Below are 23,955 nucleotides of genomic sequence, written 5' to 3'. Positions count from 1 at the left end.
TCCACCCCAAGGGTCAGTTTCTTCCACACTAGCACCAGCATACCTTTTTCTTGTGTTAATGGATGTTTTTCTGTTTGGCTTAATACTTTGATCACATCACTGCAGGAGTCTGCTTGTTGTTTATCATATCTACAAATGACCACAGGAGTTCACACAAGGACAGGCATGCCCTGACATTTGCAGACAGCTCTATCATTGTGAGTCTTCTACAAGATAAGGAGGACAACCATGGACCTGTTGTTGAAGAGTTTGTTCAATAATGTGATCATTCTTCATTACAGTAACTGGACTTTGTTGGGTAAAGGTAAACCTACCAAGCTTTCATGCATTTAGCAAGTTGCCTCACTGTATAACTAAACTGCTCAAAAAATTAAAGGAACACTTTGAAAACACATCAGATCTCAATGGGAAAAAAATCATGCTGGATATCTATACTGATATAGACTAGGTGATGTGTTAGGAACAAAAGGATTCCACATCATTTGATGAAAATGAAAATTATGAACCTACAGAGGGCTGAATTCAAAGACACCCTGAAAATAAAGTGAAAAAATGATGTGGCAGGCTAGTCCATTTTGCCGAAATTTCATTGCAGCAACTCCAAATCGTACTCAGTAGTTTTTATGGCCCCCATGTGCTTGTATGCACGCCTGAGAATGGCGGAACATGCTCCTAATGAGACAACGGATGGGTTCCTGGGGGATCTCCTCCCAAATCTGGACCAGAGCATCACTGAGTTCCTGGGCAGTCTGAGGTGCAACCTGGTGACGCCAGATGGACTGAAACATAATGTCCCAGAGGTATTTTATTGGATTTAGGTCAGGTGAGCGTGGGGGACAGTCAATGGTATCAATTCCTTTATCCTTCAGGAACTGCTTGCATACTCTCGCCACATAAGGCCGGGCATTGTCGTGCACCAGGAGGAACCCAGAAAGCGTGCCGTTGTCTAGCCTGTAGAGGTCATGGATATGCCTCCCCACACCATCACTGATCCACCACCAAACCGGTCATGCTGAATGATGTTACAGGCAGCTTAACGTTCTCCCTGAATTCTCCCGACCCTTTCACGTCTCTCACATGTGCTCAGGGTGAACCTGCTCTCATCTGTGAAAAGCACAGGGCACAAGTGGTGGACCTGCCAATTCTGCTATTCTATGGCAAACCACAATTGAGCTCCACAGTGCCGGACAGTGAACACAGAGCCCACTAGAGGACGTCGGGCCATTAGGCCAACCTCATGAAGTCTGTTTCTGATTGTTTAGTCAGAGACATTCACACCAGTGGCCTACTGGAGGTCATTTTGTAGGGTAATGGCAGTGCTCATCCTATTCCTCCTTGCCCAAAGGAGCACATACTGGTCCTGCAGATGGGTTAAGGACCTTCTATGGCCCTGTCCAGCTCTCCTAGCGTAACTCTTTGTCTCCTGGAATCTCCTCCATGCCCTTGAGACTGTGCTGGCAGACACAGCAAACATTCTGGCAAAGGCACATATTGATGTGCCATTCTGGAGAAGTTGGACTACCTGTGCAACCTCTGTAGGGTTCAGGTGTCGCCTCATGCTACCAGTAGTGACCATAGCCAAATGCAAAACTGAGGAGGGAAAAATGTCAGTGGCCTCCACCAGTTAAACCATTCCTGTTTTGGGGGTCATCTCATTGCTGCCCCTCTAGTGCACCTGTTGTTAATCTCATTAACACCAAAGCAACTGAAACCGATTAACAACCCCCTCTGCTACTTAACTGACCAGATCAACAGCCCAGAAGTTTCATTGACTTGATGCTGTACTCTGATTAAAAACTGTTCCTTTAGTCAGAAGACTAATATTAATAAAAGTTTTCTCATTCAAGAAAATGTTGTATCTTTGTCTCCATCAGCATGTGCATGCAGACAATAATTCATTGAGTCACATCATGACAAAGCCAAAATTAGATTCTTTTGATCAGTATTAGACAGCCAGACTGGCTTCTTATGATTCCAAAATAAAGTATGAACCTGGCCCAAACAATACAATTGTGTGTCAGTAGGAGATAAGATAGCAGGAAGTCAGCTGATCAGCAATATTAGTTAACAGCCAATTCAGGTAATTCACCACAGGTATACGATATTTTCAAGTGGTTGTTGGAAGGATGTCACAAAATTAATTAAATGTCTAATGATTATACTGGATTTATCTTAGTAATGTATCTTTGTTAATATATGGAGGAATCATTTACTTCTGTGATTCTCTAAATTTATCCAGCACAAGATGTTATGTTTACAAGCATTGTGTTTTAATTAGAGACAATCTAGTGCCAGGTTCAGCAAAGAAAGTGATGGAAAGAAAAACGTTTATGATTACACATGCATTCCTAAAAATTGATCAGCATTATGTTCATAATTGGCAAACACATTTGTGGGCTTTATTAATCGGGCAAACAGGATGACTTCTTTTGAGTTCTCCTTGGTTTTATTTCAGGGTGAAACAGGTGACATCTGTTCCCAAGATGTACATTAGAACATTTGTGACAAGAACCTAACACTTATTGTATAAAAAAGAAAGCATCAGACATTTTGATCATAATTCGCCATAATTAATGGATTCAAAAAACTTGTTGGAATTACAGGGAATACCAAAATTTGTCATATAATAAAATAAATGACACTAGACAACAAAAAAAAAATCCAGACATTTTTTTATTTTAAAGATGTAGCCCTTTAACTAAGCCATTTTCAAAGACGGGTTCAATAGTAAACTTTAGTTTCACGAGTGTCCTTCACACTTGCAATATTCTAAAATTCAAAACCTGAAGTTTCGCAGTAATTTTATTCCTTACATTAGCAGTGTGTGTTGAACTGCTGAGCTTCTCATTATATATGAAGTGCTGCACCACGTTGCATTCCTGAAAGGTAATAGTAGTTAGGATTTCAGGGCAGAAATAAATTATTTATGTCATCATTAGCAAGCCATATTTAACAAACACGTATACTTCAGACCACAATGAATAAGGAAATACTTTTAATGCAAACAGCTGTAAATGTGATAAATATAATGAAAACCTGCAGAATTTTGCTTTATGCATTGTGTTGAAATTCAGCATAAAAATAACTACAGCTGAAAAACTCAAAAGTCTCTGTCACTTCCATTTAAACCCCATCAAAGAGCATCCAGGTTTTAAGAAACACCACACTTTCCCCATGTACCCTAGCCATCTGCCTATTAACCATTATTTCCTAATGACACGGGGCAACAGGACTCTTAGGAGTCTTACTACAAGGACCCTTCACAAGTCAGCAGGTCACTATGATGACCAGATATTTGAGTTAAACAGATGGTACATTGTAAGCATCTTACTTCATTTGATGTATAAAATTGTTCAAAATGGCACAAAGAGAGCTAAGTATAAGATGAAACTACTAAACATGCTTTTTCAACTTTTTCATTTTGAGTCTTGAGATCAACTGAATAATTCATCATTTTCAATGCAGTATTAGCAATGTATAAGAATATCAGTCCCCTTGGAAAACCTAAAAATAAAATCGATCAACCCTTTAAAAAGAGCTATTAGGTTTTTATTGTTTGTGTGTGAATAATGTGTTTTGTGAAGGATATAGATTGTTTTGAATTACTGTAACTAATCTTTCTCAGACTTGCTTAATGTAGTTCAATGTCGCATCCAGAAGCACTGGGAATAAAGCAGGCAACATCTCAAGGCAGGGCACAATATCCACTGCAGTATTGTTATTAATAAACAGGAAATACTAATTATAGTAATAGAAACAAATCCCAAGTTGGGAACATTGCTGAAATTGATATCAGGGAGTCGCCAGGAATACATTTCAGGGGGTGATGAGAAGTTACAGAAATCATAATTCTGTCTATTATGTCATAAAATATATTGGGGGTTACAAATGAATAACCCTCACCCCAAGCACACAATCCGGTTAAGTCTATGAGGGAAGTAAACTAATCTCACTTTCAGAATAAGAAATTCTTAACACTGCTTTTACAAATCCGATCCCAATTGGCATACTGTATAGCAGAAAGGTATGTATTACAATATACACTGCAAACATTAATACTGAGGTCAGCATTGATTATTTAGATTTGGTAGCACAGCTAATGAATCAAGAATCGTTTAGAAGCACTAGAAAATGAAGTTATATTTTATTTCCAACTGGCTGTCAGCAACCCTATACCAGGTAAAAATAAAAGGACACATCATTTCATGGGGCAGAGCTGTTGTTTACTAATTTGACAGTTAGCTTTCAATGGAGAGAGGCACCGCAATGAGGAGTGCCAGGAGTGGAGCAGTTAGTGGGGAGATTGGCAATTTGGCGATTAAGGACACCAGCACAGCCACTTTTCATTTAGCAGCTCCTGGTCTGAAGTAGAGGAGTGCTTTCCCCCCTTCTTAGTTAGTGATGGTCGGACAAAGTTCTTCCAAATTTCCCAGAAAAAAATACTGACATCTGGTGGGTTACAGAAATCACAGCAGCCTAGAGCTCAACACATCTCAAGTATCCCTCACCATTGTTGATAGTTATAATCGGACAGGTGTACTAAAACATTAAAAGCCCAAGAACACTCTGCGTTCATTTGGCTCGTTAGTCCTAAAGATGCAATTTGTTGCATTTATAAATAGCGTAGCACCACACCAGTCCTCCCCCTGTACTGAGTGCTAATGGACTCTCTCTCCCTCTCTTTACATAGCTCTTTTTGGTAGCTCATTCTCCTTAGAAGAGCCACTTGCTGCTGTTTCACTAGTTGGAATTAATTTGAGACTTTGACAGGTGTTCTATTTTTCTAGGTCCCCCTAAAGCTGGCACTAAATTTGCTCATTTGTATGATGGAATGCCAATGAATACTGCTGGCAACTCATCCCTTAGGCTGATGTAACACATCAGCAGTGTTATGTTAGCAATATAAACAACAGAAATCCATCAAAGCCACCACTTATTCATAGTTATGGGAAAACCTTTTCATGTTAGGGTGATTTGTGCTGTGGGCCATTTTTTTTCTTCTTTTTTTTAACATTTTATTGAATTTATTAAAAGTAACATTCCATACAAGAAAGTTAAACTTGACAAAACTAAGTTCAAATCAACCCCAACTCCCATGTGAGCAAGGCCAACAGCCACAGAAGAGTAGAACAAAAGTTTTCCCAATTTAAGTGATTATTCTAAAATGTTTCTGATTTGATCCTGCCAGGTTTTTAAAAAGTTTTGAACTAATGCTCTAAGTGAGAATTTGATTTTTTACAATTTCAATTAGTATGTAAGATCAGTTGCCCATTAATTTAAAAAAAATGGGTTAGGATTCTTCCAGTTGAGCAAGATAAGCTTATGAGCCAGTAGTGAAGTAAAGGCAATTATAGTTTGTATGTCCTTCTCCACTTTAAGCCCATCTGGCAGTACACCAAACACAGCTATTAATGGATTAGAAGGGAGTGTGACACCAAGGCTGTCTGAAAGGCATTTAAAGATTTTGGTCCAAAATGATGTTAATTTGGTGCAGGCCCAAAACATGTGACCTAGTGAGGCTGGGACTTGATTGCAACGTTCATAGGTTGAATGTTGCCCTGGAAACATTTTGGACAATTTTAAACAACATAGATTTTAAGTTGAATAATTGAATGCTTTGCGCATATGGAGCTCGAGTTAATTCTGTGTATGGCTACCATACACTCCTTTTCTGAAATGTTGAGTAAGTGATCCTTTTCTCACTGTACTCTGGGATCTTTGAAAGGAACAGACTTTAAAATGTTTTTATATATTACAGAAATGCTGTTAAGAGTCATCAAGACTGATTAATATTTCTTCAGGAATAGAAGTAGGTGGGAAGTGAGGATTATTGGGTAGATTTTGTTTAGTAAAGTTTCTAGTTTGGAAGTAGTGGAAGAATTGTGTTGATGGAAAGTTACATTTGGAGTGTAATTGTTCGTAGGCTGCAAAGACGTTATCTATATACAAATCTCTAAGAGATGTAATCCTGTATATTTTCCAAACATTAAAAACTGTCTACTGTACATTTGAGAGGATGGAAAAAGGTGGTAATCGTGCAGAGGTGCCACAGATACAATCTTCTCTGTTTTTTTTGCTGAAATGAGCCAATATTGGTGACATGGTAACTTTATGGTGAGAACACCTGGATTCATTCTCCTCTGGAGGGAGGACTCAGTACTCTGAAAATTCTTGGTTTTAGTGGATTGTTTTTAATTATTTATCATTGCCCTCATAACAATGATTCTGTTTATAATGACAGTATTTACTGAAGAATTGTCACTTTTAAATGTACAATTTGTCATTCCACCTAGAAACTGTCCAGCTAGTCCATCTGGGTTACAAACCACTAAGGGGTTTAGTCAGCAACTGAGTGACAGTTACATCCTGGCATGGTGATCTCTGACAATGCAAGATTAAGTGATCCCTACCCTGTGCTTGGTGAAGAGGGTTTCGGGCAAATGCACATTGTGCTTTGTATTAGTCTTTGGTGTATATTAGTATTTTGGGTGTATATTTTGGCAATATTGACACTGCTTTTACATTCATTTGGTCTATTTTCTTTGTTTTGACTGCATTCTGGTACAGATGGCAGACACATGTAGATGACATCTCTAGATGCACTGAAGATCACACATTGCCATGCACTGGAATTCAATGCCACACATACAGTATGTATATGTGGGCACCAACTGTAAATGTTACTGTAGCTTTTCATAGAGGGCTGGGATGGTAATGGCTCATCAGAACATTATTTTCTTCCTTCTAATTCCTGAGGGAAATTTTCTTAAAAAGTTTGAAAAGCAACACTTGGATTAGAAAGAGCAACAGCAACAGTCTCTGCATACTATAAGTCTATGAATACTGTATGTGTGAAACACACTCCACTATATTGTCACATTGTTTTATGGTCCAATTACGTCAAACTCTGATAGAGTTACTAGTGTAGCTACTATATTAGCCAATTAATAGTCTTGTCCAGCTTTTATATTGTTCCTTGAGCAATAAATTTTTAAACAACCAACAGCAATAGTATATTACATTATATTACATAATGAAAAAAATACTTTACCTCTGTTTAACAAACCACTTTTTTCTCTCCTCCGGCCATTTCTACACAGAAGCATCAATGATTAAACAGTTTTAATGGAAAATGGAAAGAGAAAGGCCCTGGAAACTGTAGTGTAATCTGCATTCTTCCTGATGTTTGCCTCTTGTTACCAAACATTGCCTTCTTGCTCTGGAATGTGCAAGCAAAAGAAAAGACATAGGAGTATAGTGAAGTTTCTTCTCTTTTAGTTCTATTAATTCCAATGTATCTACTGTTGGAGAAATTTCCTCTGCAATATCCCCTTTGTTTTATGCAATAGAACACTGAATGGGTACTGCACATAACCTACCACATTAGAAAAGCACAATTTCATGGTTATCATTTGGGATATGTGATAAGTATGTTCTCACAGTAGAATTATTGACTAAATCCCAATCCCTACTTGTCCAACCTCGGCACGAAACAGATAACTAATTTCTTGTGACAAACTGGAAGATGAATGCAAAACGCAAAACAAAACAAATAAAATCTAAACAAAGTGACTGTGATGTCTGTGCAGAAGCGGATGTGGGGGGTTGTAAGAGGAAAACAGAAGTATTGGTTGGTTGGTGATAGTTAAACATTACACGTGTCTGAACTGCTACTTCTGATACAACATTGACCAAACACAGACAAGAAGGAAGAATCAAGTTCAGAAATCAGTGAAAAAGTCAAAAACAGCCAAGACATGAAGATCAATTGCCAAAAGAGATTTTTTTTTTAGTTTTAAACGATTTATCCACAGATCGATTAAAGCTTTGTGTAAACACTGACCTTTCATCCTGTCATGCTGATAAACTTGAGAGTACAACCCTGGAGAGCACACCCCTAGAAACATGGGACGTAAATCTAACAACCATTACGCAGAATGGCGTCTAATACAGAAAAAGCGATAGGACCCTAAAATTCAGCCCTGATAATGACATTATTGAACAAATCTTAACCACTATTTCGTACTAAGAAAGCAAAGGTTTATTTTACTCTTTATTTTATTTATATTGTTTTTTTCCTGTTTCCATTTTGCAATTCCTTGTCTTCACTTATTTGCAGTGACTGGCATTGCTCTGCATGTTCATGTTTTAGCTCCTATCTAAAGGCACTTCAGACTGAGAAGGGTTTACCTAGACAAGGCTCCCCCAATGTGGTAAAAGCAGAGAGGAAGGTCTTATAGGAGAGCTCCAGGAGACAGAGGGTATCACATTAGCAGAAAGCAAGTAATTCAGAATGTTAGTGTGTGGAAATATGGGGCTGTTAGAGGTCTTCAGGCTCCATAGGTGTGTATGGCAATGGCAAGAGCACAACTGCAGAGAATGCAACCTGGAGCATTCTGGAATGACACAAACAGTGCCCACCCACCCAAGATGGCATCCATAAATGGTGCTGTGGATGCCAGACTACCTAATAAAGGAGCAAATTAAGTTAAGAGAAGCTGTAACTTCACCTACATGGTACAAGGCACCTGGTCCAATACAGGGAGACATGGTAATATGTTTTTTTAAGGATAATGCATGACCAGAAAAAAACTTCCCGTCTATTACATAACAAATTATTACATGTAGGAGGAGAACAAGCATCTCGGCCAGGAAGGAGCATGGGTTATTACCTGAATGGGAGACCCAAGAGGAACGATGGATGGATTGTCTGACTGTGCGTAAAGATAACTTTGTGCCCAGCCTGTATAAAATAATGGATGGACCTGCAGAAGCCCAAAAATTGGGAGTGGTTTCATCCCCCATGTGCTAGGTGGCAGCAGTCCTCGTATGAGAACCCGGTCGAGACACCTGAAGGGGTGCTGGGGAAGGGGTGCAGCCCTGTAGGGGACACTTGGGATTGGTAGAGGGTGCTGTCAAGGGATGACCGACCTACTTTGTCTATCGACTTGAAGTACTTTCTAGAAAAGATAGAATGGCCGCAAAGCATTCCCAGGTCCTTCACAAAAGGAATGTACGACAGTGTGCAAAACTCAACTGGTGGATGGAATGAGGAAGATTAAGTATTTTTGTGATTATATTTGTGTTTTGGCTTATTGTTGGAAGGAGGTCTGTGGAAAGGTGTTCAGGAAGAAATAAAAGTCTTATTTTACTCAATCAACATGTGGTACTTTACTGTCTGTGGTTTGGGGCTTTCTGATGGTCCCTTGTGGTTACACACACTTCACCAGAATGCAAGGATTGGAACACTGATTAGCTTTTTATGGCAGACTTAACCCTAGAATATAAATAAGTAAATAAATAAAATCAGAATCCTAGGAATAAATAGAGACAGTGGCAGAAGTATATGTGCAGGTAGCAGTGGAGGTGATACAAGGTTACTGATTGTTCATGATTCTGATTGCAGTTGGGTAGAAACTGTTCCTGAACCTGCAGGTGAGCGTCTGAATGGACTTTCATTGCTTCCCAGATGGGAGCAGGGTGAAAAGTGACAGTGAAGGGTGGCTAAGTGACCACAGTAGGGGTTTAATGCTGTCTTTTTGCAGAGAGGTCTTTGAGATGAGACTTGGGATGAAGGCTCATTAGTGGAAGGAACTTGGAAGGTCAAAAATGAGTGAAAGAAGACATGAGAGATCTGTTTTTCAAGCATTCAACATACCTACAAAGACATAGATCTTAAAGAAAATAATTATCATAAATAACTTACATGTTACAGACAATAAGCAGTGGACCTTTGGACCATATAAAACAGTCCAGGCATAAATGAATAAAACTAAATAAAAGCAGACAGCAAGGAAATTTAAATAACATTCAATTTGAATTCAAAACTTCTTTAGGTGAAAAAGAAATGTCCAAGTAACTTCTGTAAGCAAGTTCAGAATTTAATATGACATCTTGGTTATGCATAGTGAAGTATTAAGTGAGCTATTTAGTAGTGAAAAGTATGTTGACAGCCAAGAAGACCTAAATGTCACTATATGGATATGAAATTGAAGGCATAATTTCCAAATAATGACACATACCTAAATTTTAGATATCATCTAAAAATGTATCCTATAGGGTCACAAGAGGAAATGGGAATGATAATAGATCTCATATTTACAGGTTAGATGCAAACCATTAAAAACAGCATTGGCATAGCGGATAGTGATTCTACATGATATTAACACAACCCATTGACCTACTGAGTCAGCAAAAGCAAAACAGAACAGAATACACAATCACACTTTAGTAATAGATTATTCAGTACTCAAACCAGGATGGCCTCAATGCTGCAGACATATATAGAAGAGTGGAACTGAACATTGACATTAAATAATATTAGATTTACCAGGAACCAAATGTCTGACATAGCAAATAAGGAATTGTTCTGGAAATCATGGCAGTGTTTTAGGTCAAAACTATCATGAAAAAATGTATTTTGAAATTAAAACAATAACAGATATGATAAATATTTGATAACTTCAGATGTGACTAATAAATATTTTTTGCAAAATTTAAATTAAGGATATTTTCTTGATCATGTGTTGGAGATTCAACAACCCGAGATTTAAAAGGAGACAACTGAAAACACAGCAAATTTAAATTGTTCATTACAATAAGTCAATATGTAGCTAAAAATAATATAGAAATACAGTATAAAAAAGTTAATTTGTTCTAAAGAAAAAACAACAGCATTGCAAGTAGATAATAAAAAGTAAAAATGTCCATTACATATTAAAAACATTAAAAAATGCCCTGAAAATCACTTCAACACTGCCTCCACCCCAAAATAAACAACATATACTGTATATATATATATATATATATATATATATATATATATATATATATATATATATATGTGAAGGATGGCCGCCATTTATCCCGCCAATACCCCAAGCCGCCAGGTGGAGCCCTCCTTGCAGCATGGAGGTCCCCAGGAGACCAGCAGGGCATCATGGACAATGGAGTTTTTATGCAAAGCCTTGCTGGATGCCGTGGGGGCCACAGGAGGGAGCTGCAGGGAGGACCGAGGGCTTCTTCATGCCCTGTGACCCGGAGGTTCGTCATAGGAAGAGCGACGGTCTTCCAGGTTGAAGAAAAGGACTATTTACCCTGACCCGGAAGGAATAAGGACTTGTGGACTGTTGGGCAGAAACACCTCCGGGTCAGGGAGTATAAAAGGACTATGGGAACTCACAGACAATGAGCTGAGCTGGGTGGAAGGGTGGCAACGTGTCTGGGAGCTGGAGGATTGTGTATTATTGAATTATTGTGATTTATATGAGTATTGTGGTGGAGAGTGTGCTTTGTGCACTGTGGAAGAAAAATAAAGTCAACATTTGGACTTTTACCTGGCGTCTGGAGTTGTGGACAGGGGTTCAAGGGAGCGAGAGCGCCCCCTATCGTTCACTATATATATATATATATATATATATATATATATATATATATATATATATATATATATTTTTTTTTATTTTTCTTTTAGGCACATTATAGACACCCATGTGATTTTGGCAGTGCCATTTGAGTTAGCTAAGACTGAATAAATGGAAATCTATCAAAATCAAATATTTGTGTTATTACTATTCTAGTTTTTCTGACAGGTGGCTTGAAAGATTAGGATAATGAAAAATCTGAATGGTAACTATCCACATTTTTAAAGCATCAGTTCTACTAACAATAATGTTATCATGATATATTGTAGAATCATTAAAAAAAAACTACTATCGCTTTTATCTCATTCAGAACTTACTCTGGTATTTTTTTTATTAGCACCTACTGCAGCCAGGCATGTTGCAGAATTTCCTCACAGGTTGGCCGGTCTCCTTCTTCAAAGTCCAGGCATAAACAAACCAAATCAGTATATTCTACAAAGGTGATACAACCAATTATGTTTATTTTATGCTGATAAAATCAACAATGACACCATCTGACATTTTTCTTACCTTCAGATACATGCTTTGGCAAACACAATCTACCATCTGTGATTTGGCGAGTACTCCCAAAAGGCAAGAAACCACACACCATATAGAACAGTGTAACTCCAAGTGCCCATACTGTGCTTGACTGGGGCTGAAACCATTCATTTCTGACTTGCTGAGGCGTAAAATACATTGGGTTACCTATAGGAAAATACTGTATTTTTAGGGATGTCATTTTAACATTTTCCCTACTAAACTAGTTGCACTATGTGTATGTGATACTCACAGTTGCTCATTCTTAACTATTTATAAAATACATATATACTGTACATATATATACTGTATATATATATATATATGTCTGAGGATCACCTTCCACGTTCTGCTGATGCATGCAGTAACCACTCACAGAGAGAGAGTACAGTTGCTAATACTATCATTAACTATGCCACACCCCTTCCAGCTAGATTCTATAAGTATAGACGTCCCTGGAAGGAGCGTTGTTAGTTAGGAGATAGAAGCCATGCATGAAGAATGTCCATGAACTTGCCCTGTGCAATAGAGCTCCCTTGTTGGAAAGACAATGTTTACTTATGAGACAACTGTCATGCTTACTTTCCGTTCTTGCACTCCACAGTGCTTTTTTCAGTTTGGTTGTTTGGGCATTAAACGGGGTGATCCGGTTGGCATTCTTTTGGGCTCCTCTGCTCCTTTACCCTTTGACAATATACTGTATGTACAGCCATATTTATTTTCAAACCATTGAAGGAGATTTTTATTTTTTTTACTATGCAATTAAATAATTTCCTGACCGTTTTAAAATACAAACTGTTTACAAAGTTTCATGGCATGTCCTGTGTGGGGTCAGTGTAAGCAAACTGTTTGATGTAGTTAAGGTGTATCATTATTGAAGAACCTGTTTATTTTTTCAAGAAGTGTCACAGTCACACTCTCTTTTGGGGAGTGAATTCGAAATTGCCTTTTATGGTTCACTGGACTATTTCATTCTTTGCTGTATATAAGGGGGAGGCATTAGCCTTATAGCCTGACAAATTTCACGTAAATGGCCGAGTAGGCCACAAAGACTTGAACAGAAAATTGAACAGGAGTGAAGTGTAGTCTGGTAAAACTGAAAGGCAAAGCAGGTACGTAGAGTCCATAGTTTGCTCTCTTCAGTACCACTTGAAGTCCCTAAGGTTCAATATGAAGGTAGACACTGAGAAAGGTCAAAGGTTACAGATAACAATTCAATAGCTGCTTTGGCATTTTTTCCTTAACCCCATGAGGAAAACAGCCTAAGACGTTAGTTGGTATCTGTCATTTCAGGTACATGACACAAGTGATCTAACAACATGACAAAACATGCTAGTGAGTGCTTAGTGAAGTTATTAAACGTTTTAAAAATTTTGTAGTTACCCTGCCTCTTTCTACATGCTATGTTTAGAGGAGTTCCTCCAGCATAAAATGGAATTTTGTTCATTTGTGGCTCTGTTGAAGTCCAGGAGGTAATCCAATGCAGTTAGACTAGCCACTGAAAATAATTATTTTTATAGGTTAAGGCTACAGAAAGCCAGCATTTCAATATGTTGTCTCTCTATTATAAAAAAAAATCCTGGAAAGGAAAAGCAGGGCGACAATACGTGATCTCGGAAGACATTTAAAAGACCTTCAAGACAAAAAAGACTGGCCACGGAGCATCTCGTAGGGACTGTAAACATGAGACTTGGTGCCAAGAGATTGTCCCAGGGCCGTCTCGCGGGGACGTGGAACATGAGATTCTTGCAAGACACGCCCTTCTTATCAAATAAGAGCTCGGACAGCCAGCCAAACATTCAGTCATGTAAAGGCACGTAGCACCCACAGATCCTGTGCTCTCAGCAAAGAAGAAAGAGCAGCGCGGAGAAAAGAGACCCAAAAGCATTGGAGAGAAAAAAAGGCAGATAAGAGATTATGAAAGCAGTGGAATTCGAAAGGCTCAAACAAATGATGGTGGAGTACAGCACGGAAGATTGATAGCGGGGTATTGATTGATGCGGTAAGGGGTTGGAGAGGGTGCTAGAAAGACGGCGATTGATCAAGTAGAATTTTGTGACACTTTATTACATCAGTCTCTACAGTATCAAAAAAAAGGATTGTAAAGATCGCATTAACGCAAACAAAAGGTAATTAATCATCAGAACCAGGTAAAACTGAAAAAATAGCAGGATAAACCGAAGTCAGAAATAAAAGGCAAAAAGTTGAAAACAAAGTCATATACATACTGTATATGAAAGCAGAAAAAACAACAGTGTCAAAACAAAGACAGTAAAGATCGTATTAGCGCAAACAAACAGAAATTATTACTCAGAGAAATAACAAAAAGGCAAATAGAGATCGAATATATGGGCAAAGGTGATATGTCAGAAGTATGTAAATATTGTAAGGCTTTGAAGTTTAAGTCAGAGAATTTCAAAAACGTGGTTTAACTCACATGCATTTGTTGGTTATTTTGCAAAAAAAAATTATTAACTGCTGATGATGTTGATCGTTTTGTCTGTGCTGAAATTCCAAACAGAGAAACCTATCCTGAATTATGGTACAAAGTCATTAAACACAAGTCTCACTGACCTCATTTAAAAGATTCAGCATATTGGGACACAAAAGATTCCAAATATTGTTTGTACAGAAGTTCTGAAATAAAAGTAAAACTAATGAAATATCAACAATTCAAAGAAAAAAAAAATCTTAAAAGTGTGTATCTGGAAAACCAAACGTGGGGGTTGGTGAGCAAAGCGAGCAGGGGGAGAAGCCCCCTAGTCTTTTAAAATGAAAACTAATAATCTATCCATCCATTTTCTAACCCGCTGAATCCGAATACAGGGTCACGGGGGTCTGCTGGAGCCAATCCTAGCCAACACAGGGCACAAGGCAGGAACCAATCCTGGGCAGGGTGCCAACCCACCGCAGGACACACACAAACACACCCACACACCAAGCACACACTAGGGCCAATTTAGAATCGCCAATCCACCTAACATGCATGTCTTTGGGAGGAAACCAGAGCACCCGGAGGAAACCCACGCAGACACGGGGAGAACATGCAAACTCCACGCAGGGAGGACCTGGGAAGCGAACCCGGGTCTCCTAACTGCGAGGCAGCAGCGCTTTCAATGTAAGTGAATGTTGTTACATTAACTGAAATATTCTTATTTTGAGAAATGCATTTACAGTATTTAAGTGCAATAAATCAATCCATTTGTACTTGAATAGGAAATTATGTTAATATTGTATAAAAGTAAGTATATTTTTTAAACACTTTCTGCCATTTACACACTTTCACATTAATTTTTTAGTTTAATTTTAAGTACTTTCTTTCTCTTCATGTAATAGATAGCAAGTACTGAAAGGAAAGGAATTAAGAGGCTGAAGTGAACGTCAGATGTTTTCCCAACTTACCACCTCTCCCTTTGAACTGTGTGTTTCCTCTATAAACGTCACCAAAGGCAAAATTAATCAGTTTAACTTCATTAGTTAAGGTCTGCACTAGTATATTCCACAACCGTATGCCATTATGAAAAACATTGCGGGAATGGCAGTGGATTGCTGCCTCCACTATCTGTCTGAAGAGGCCCTTTGCAAGCTGTTCATCTAGTTTCCCTTGATGTTTGTCCCACATGAAATCATACAAAGTCAGACATGGGGATGGGTGCTCCAACACAAGCACATAATGTAATGACATTTCACATCGCTCCAGGAGCTGAATCACTGCTGGACATGATGGATCTCTGCTCACCAACTCAAGCAGAACAACTTCTCGCGGTAAAAGATCTTCTTCATTGGGCTGGGAAGAAAAGGCAAAAAGGATAGCAGTGAAACTTATGTCATATTTTAAAGGTATACTTTTCACTGGCTCATCCCTGGGACTCATATATTTCTAGTGATGGTAGCTTCAGAAGAAAATTAGCAAACTTTAAACAAAAAGGACATACCATTTGTCTCCACTGCTTTACACTCTCTTTGTTAATAAATTTTATTGCTACCTGGAAGAATATTTAGCAAACAACAAAAAAAAAACAAAAAAAAAAAAAAAACAGGTTAGGAAATGCAAATCACATCATGAGAAAGAAAATGTAGTATCTGTAATATATATTATACGAGTCTATGACTTTTGTTAATTTTAATAAAACACTATATAGAGTGGAGACCACTTCCATATATTTAGGAACAACTTGGCTACCAGGCAAAACCATGAGGAATACCCGAGGAAAAACATTTAATATTAAATTATTCTTAAAAGCTGCACTTCTTTTTGTAAGTTCTGAGTACAGTAGATATTTATAAATACTCTAGATAACCAACATAATAATATGCCACAATATGAAAAAAAAACTTTAAGTAATATTTTAATATGAATAGCTTAAGCATGAATAAATCTAAGGGTCACTTAAAATAAATAAGAGATAACAAGATTCAATATACAAACATTGAAGTTTGGAAGACACTGATTATTGAGAAGAAAGGGAACATCAAAATATGTGCAGGAAAGGTGGAAATTAGCATAAGGCTTATGAAAGCAAGTCAAGCAATAATGAAGTGCTTTGATTTTTGTGAATTTGAATAACATTCACAGTTTCTTCTCAAAAGAAAATTGACAAAATGCTTATTAATAGGATGAAGTTCACAGACTATGTTTATTATAAAAAATGTTTTCAAAAACACAGGAAAAAAACCTGTAATATATTAACAAATTCAAATGTAAGCTTTCTAGGACTATAGGAAAACTATATGTTGTCATATTGATAATCAGATAAAAATAAAATTTGCTAAACAAAATTGCTCTGCATGTAAGTTTAAGGTATTGAATTTAATAGCAAATTGATCATGAATTAATAATTAGTAGAGAAACAGAGAGAGAGAGAAGGAGATATTCAAAATATGTATGTCAAAGAAAAATAAGCACAGTGGAGAACCCCTGCATAATGAGGATGTCCCATTGGATGTATGTAAAAACTCTTGGCAAACAGTTGATACAATTACTCACAAATAACAGACTCTAAATTGAAATAAAGGTGTATTGATTGATCATATTTTGTTCCAGTTCATACAAAAAGATTAAATTGTATAGAGTACATCCCATAGTAGGAGTTTTAGCAAACCCAAGGGAATAATTCTTACAATGCAAGCTATCAGAGGAATCGAGCTTAAAATAAGCGAAATAAGGCACTACTATACTCTTAAAACATAAACTCAAGAAACTAATGCTATTATTTCCTAAAAAAGTTCAGTTAAAGGAATATCAATAATGGAACAGAATCCAAAATAAACGTGTGCAGCAGAGAATAAAGTGCTAATACACTAAGATAACAAAATATTTCTTGAAAAGAGAAGACAATTAAAAAGTCAGAGACAAAGAGAGCAACAATTGTAATGTTATTAAGAGATGTAAAAGAGAATGAATTCTTACTGGGAAATTAAATAAAAAGCCATGAAAAGGTAAGTCATGCGTATAAACTGTCATTACTCATTGTTACTCTATCAACATTTGACCTGCAATAACTGCTTAATTAACTTAAACTTTAAAACTAATCATTTTTCAAAAATTGTTCTCACCAATAATTTATCCACTTTCCTGTATCCACCATATATTTCACAATACGAATCTTGATAAATTACTGACCCAATGCTATACATCTCCAGGAAGGTTTCGTAATCTGAAATAAACCAAAAGAATAGTGTTGACCTTTTCCATCAGACGTTTGCTGAGAAACATACACAAGCTCTTCTCACCAGTTTATCTTCAAGGTGTTTTCACTTCTCTTCAGGAGAAACATGATGGCAAGATGGAAAACATACCCAAGTGTAACTAAATCTCACCAGAAAAAAACACATTTTCCTTTAGGATTGTGGGATTGTGACTATTAAAGGCATTGAAGGATATAAGACTCAATGAAATGAGAATGTTGTATTTGCGTTTAAAAAAATCACGTATTACAGTGACATTTCATTTTAGTTATTTGTAATTGTAGTATTCAAACATAAACACATGTACGCAATGTCCATCCATTCATCTTCTGAAATAGTGAAACCACTGAGGAGTGCCTGCAGTGTCTAAACAGAGATGGCATGCTGGAGAGGAGATTACAATGAGGAAGGAACACACATCTGCAGAAGCCTGACAAAATGAGGGCATAGTTATTCCAGGTGCTTGTGATGGGGGGGTACAAGGTGTCTTTCTTTAGTTTTTAAGTGTGTGTAAGTTGCTTTCGCCCCCATAGTGGGGAAGATTGTTTTATTTGAGTGTTAACAAATAAATAAGCCTGTGCAAATAAGAGCAGAATTGATCATCCTGGGTTGCTTCTAGATTATCTTTTTGCATTTTTAATCCATGTTGGTTTTGGTGGTGCATGTTAGTGGCCCCTATCCTTTATCCCCACAAGTGTAAGACCCTTATAAAATGCATCTTCTGCAGCTCAGTATATCTGATTAAAATGTACTTTCTCTTTCTTAAATGTTTTTTCTCATATCAAAACATTGAAAGATCAATTTACAGGCACGTGTTACATGTCATTACAACTTATTTGGCTGAATTTGGTAGTCCAATGTATTCTTCAACTGTTGACCTTTTGACTTCATAGACCTTGTAATAATCATTTTTGTTATTTATTGAGCAATGTAAACAAGCATCCTATAGTTACTTTTTCTTCTGCCATTTATAATAGGACTTCCCACTCTTATCTTATTAATGCAGTTCTCAAGTATCTTGTGCTTTAAAATATTTAGAAAAACACTGGATGCCTATTTACAGATCTACATGACTGTATATAAGGATGTGCAATTGAAGTTACTGGAGGTCTAAAACTACTATACAATAAAAGGCAGATTAAACATCATTTTGTATTGTGCATCCATTATAAGCCTTTCATGTTTTTTGAATCTGCATCCTCCAAAATCAGATTACTTATCTGATACTTTGGCATTTCTCTTTTCATTTTTATATTTCTTTTTTTATTTTTATTTCTTTTCTTATACACATCTATATACTGTACAGGGGTGGGCAAAAGTTGCGAGATTGTGCCTATGTGCATTGTGCCATTATGACATTATTTTGAGTTAATAAAGTTAATAAAGCTATTGAGTTAATAAAACTATTGTAATAATCATAATCTACGTGTCTATTTCCATATGAACTAGTTTTGCTTACCTTTATATATAGAATGCTAAGGGCTGTCCATCTGTCACATGACTACTCATAAACTATGGGGGCTATGACCTAATGCTTCCTGGAAATTCAAAAAAATTTCAAGTAACAGCAACCTTGGCAAACTGATTTACACTTGTGGGTCTATTATGTCAATGTTATTGGCAAACGGGCTGATATGTCAGAAAGAAAAAGAAGAGCAGCAACATCAGCTGAGCACCAAGCAGAGAGCAGAGACAGATGGTATGGTGAATAAACCTCAATATACATGCCATTCTTGATAATTTTCAGTCGGGTTTCAGAACAAATCACAGTACAGAAACTGCACTCGTTAAAGTAGTAAATGACTTGCGGGTAAATGCAGACAGAGGCCGTTTATCTGTTCTCATCCTCTTAGATCTGAGTGCCGCATTTGATACCATTGATCACAATATTCTTAGAAATCGCCTTAGTCAATGGGTGCGCCTCTCTGGCAGTGTCTTAAATTGGTTTGAATTCTACCTGGCAGGTAGAAAATTCTTTGTGAGTTGTGGTAATTATAACTCAAAGACACATGATATTCTATATGGTGTTACACAAGGCTCTATCCTGGGTCCGCTGCTCTTTCCGATCTACATGCTTCCATTAGGTCAGATTATCTCAGGGCAAAATGTGAGCTACCAGAGTTATGCTGATGACACACAACTGTATTTATCAATAGCACCTGACGACCCTGGCACTCTTGATTCACTGACACAATGTCTCACTTTCCGAAAGGATGAGTAGTAATTTTCTCAAACTAAATAAAGAGAAAACAGAAATTTTAGTGATTGGCAATAATGGATCTAATGAGGTTATTTGAAATAAACTTGATGAATTAGGATTAAAAGTCAAGACGGAGGTAAAGAATTTAGGGGTAGCTGTTGACTGTGACCTGAATTTTAAATCGCATATTAATCAGATTACTACGACAGCATTTTTTCACTTAAGAAATATAGCAAAAGTTAGTCCTCTTATAACACTGCAAGATGCTGAAAAATTAGTTCACACTTTTGTTTTAAATTGGCCAGATTACTTTAACGCACTCCTCTCAGGACTACCAAAAAAAGACATCAATCTATTGTAACGAGTGCAGAATGCAGCTGCTAGAATCTTAACTCGGGAAAGAAAATCCGAGCACATGACCCCAGTTTTGATGTCACTACACTGGTTACCTGTGTCATTTAGAATTGACTTTAAAATACTGCTTATGGTTTACCTAGTTTTAAATAATCTCTCTCCATCCTATATTTCAGAATACTTTACACCTTACACTCCAAATCGTAACCTGAGATCTTCAAACGAGTGTCTACTTAGAATTCCAAGAGCTAAGAAGTGGTGAGGTGGCCTTCTGCTGTTATGCACCTAAAATCTGGAATAGCTTGCCTATAGGAATTCGCCAGGCTAATACTGTGGAGCACTTTAAAACACTGCTGAAAACACATTACTTTTGCAAGGCTTTTTCATAGCTTCATCTTAGTTTAATCCTGATGCTCAGTATATTCAATTAATTATCATTATCATTCATGGTGGCTCCAAAATCTGTACTAACCCCTACTATCTCTTCTGTTCATTTTACGGTTTTCTGGGGTGGCAACCTGTGCCACCACCACCTAATCAAAGCACCGTGATGTCCCTATATTGATGGAATAAAGGCCAGTGCACATGACCGTCATCATCAAATTCTTTCATGAGAACCCTGAATACAATGATTGAGGTCATTGTTATGTAGAATGCCTAGAGGGGGCTGTGTGGTCGCGTGGCCTGAAACCCCTGCAGATTTTATTTTTTTCTCTCTGGAGTTTTTTTGTTTTTTTTTGTTTTTTTCTGTCCTCCCTGGCCATTGGACCTTACTTATATTCTATGTTAATTAGTATTCCCTAATTTTAATTATTTATTTTGTTTATTTTTTTCTTTTTCTTCATCATGTAAAGCACTTCGAGCTACATTGTTTGTATGAAAATGTACTATATAAATAAAAGTTGTTGTTGTTGAAGAACACAGTAAAATGAAGACGAAAAGCAGCAGCACCATCTGATGAGTGTCAGCTACAGGTTGCAGTGTGCAAGAATTACAGTGACGGAGAAATGCAAGTGAAAGTCAGATTCAGAAATCATAATCAAGAGTTCTTTTGTATGTAAACAACTACTGAATAGTTTACTGCTGTTTACTGTACACCTAGCTGTTTGTTGTGTTCCCCAAAATCCACTCCCTATTGCAGAAGGCTCCTTACTTTGCCTTTCTTAAAACAATGTGTTTATAAAAATAACATGCTATTTTGGCATGTATTGTATTTATTGATCATTCACTTCAAGAGGAGCGAACATACAGCATTTTTCAGAAAACGTCTGCCAGAAATAAAAAAGGCATTCCAGGAATTATGTCACATGTACAATACTAAAAAGGTGCCTACACAATTTGACTTCAAGCCTCAAACAAGTCATTTTCAATGAATATGTATTTACTGTATTGTATGCTTTTTTAAAGTATAGTAATCTTCTGTCTGCTGCTCCTGTTAGGGGTTGCCACAGCAGATCATCTTTTTCCATACCTTCCTGTCCTCTACATCTTACTCTGTCAAACCCAGTACCTGCATGTCTCCTCTCACCACATCCATAAACCTTCTTTTAGGCCTTCCTATTTTCCCCTTGCCTGGAAGATCTATCCTTAACATCCTTCTCCCAATATACTCAGCATCGCTCCTCTGCACATGTTCAAACCAACGCAATCTCATCTCTTTGAGTTTGTCTCCCAATCATCCAACTTGAGCTGACCCTCTAATGTACTCATTTCTAATCCTATCCATCCCCGTCACACCCAGTGCAAATCTTAGCATCTTTAATCTGCCACCTCCAGCTCTGTCTCCTGCTTTCTGGTCAGTGCCACTGTCTCCAACCTATATAACATAGCCAGTCTCACTACCATCCTGTAGACCTTCCCTTCCACTTTTGCTGATACCCGTCTGTCACAAATTACTCCTGACACTCTTCTCCACCCATTCCACCCTGCCTGCACTCTCTTTTTCACCTCTCTTCCACAATCCCCATTACTCTGTACTGTTGATCACAAGTATTTAAACTCGTCTGTCAACCTGTTCATCACCATTGCAAATAAGAAATATAATCCCACCTCCACCTTGAATGCATCTGTCTCTCCTACTGCAGACCTCACCACTGTCACACTTCCTTTGTACATATCCTGTACAACTCTTACATACTTCTCTGCCACTCCTGACTTATACAATACCACAGCTTCTCTCGAGGCACCCTGTCATATGCTTTCTCCAGGTCTACAAAGACGCAATGTAACTCCTTCTGGCCTTCTCTATATTTCTCCATCAACATCCTCAGAGCAAACATCGATTCTGGGGTGCTTTTTCTTGGCATGAAACCATACTGCTGCTCACTAATCATCACCTCACTTCTTAACCTATCCTCCACTACTCTTTCCCATAACTATGCTGTGGCTCATCAATTTTATCCCCCTGTAGTTACTACACTTTTGCACATCCTCCTTATTCTTAAATATTGGCACCAGTAGACATCTTCTCCACTCCTCAGGCATCCTCTCACTTTCCAAGATTCCATTAAACAATCTGGTTAAAAACTCCACTGCCATCTCTCCCAAACACCTCCATGCATCCACAGTTATGTCATCTGGACCAACGGCCTTTCTAATTTTAATCCTTTTAATAGCTGTGTTTACTTCCATCTTTATCCTTTATCACCCTAACTTGCTGCACATCTTTCCCAGCTTTGTCCCTCTGTCTAGCCAATCGGTACAGGTCATTTTCTCCCTCTTTAGTGTTCAACCTTTTATACAACTCATCATATGCGTTTTCTGTAGCCTTTGCCACCTCTCTTTTCACCTTGTGCCTTATCTAATTGTACTCCTGTCTACTTTCTGCATCTTGCTGACTATCTTACTTCTTCTTCACCATCCTCTTCCTCTGTATACTCTCCTGTACTTCCCCACTCCACCACCAGGTTTCCTTTTCCTCCTTCCTTTGTCCATATGACACACCAAGCACCCTTCTTGCTGTCACCCTTACTACTTCTGCTGTTGTTTCCCAATTGTCTGGTAACTCTTCACTGCCACCCAATGCCTGTCTCACCTCCTTCCTAAACTCAACCTTGCAGTCTTCCTTTTTCAACTTCCACCATTTGATCCTTGGCTCTGCCCTAACTTTCTTCCTATTCTTGATCTCCAATGTCATCCTACAGACCACCATCCTATGCTGCTTAACTACACTTTCCCCTGCCACCACTCTGCAGTCTTCAATCTCCTTCAGATTGACTCTTCTGCATAGGATGTAATCTACCTGTATGCATCTTGTACGTCACCCTGTGTTTCTCCCTCTTCTTAAAATACATATTCACCACAGCCATGTCCATCCTTTTAGCAAAATTCACTATCATCTGACGTTCTTCATTCCTCTCCTTGACACCATACCTACCCATCGCTTCCTTGTCTCCTCTGTTTCCTTCACCAACATGTCCATTGAAATCCATTCCAATCACCACTTTCTGTTCCTTGGGTACACTCTTCATTATTCATCCAACTCACTCCAAAAATGTTCTCTCTCATCCATCGCACACCCAACTTGTAGGGCATCTGTACTAACAACATTCATTATCACACCTCCAATTTCCAGCTTCATAATCATTACTCTTTCTGACACTCCTTTCACCTCCAAAACACTCTTCACATACTGTTCCTTCAGAAAAAACCCTACCCCATTTCTTCTCCCATCCACACCATGATAGAACCTCTGATCAACCTGGCCTTACTCCCCTTCCATTTAGTCTCTTGCACGCACAACATATCAACCATTCTTCTCTCCATCATATC

Source organism: Polypterus senegalus, chromosome 2, assembly GCF_016835505.1.
Source record: "Polypterus senegalus isolate Bchr_013 chromosome 2, ASM1683550v1, whole genome shotgun sequence".
In the NCBI taxonomy this organism is placed as follows: domain Eukaryota; kingdom Metazoa; phylum Chordata; class Cladistia; order Polypteriformes; family Polypteridae; genus Polypterus; species Polypterus senegalus.
Note: the sequence above shows the minus strand (reverse complement) of the source record.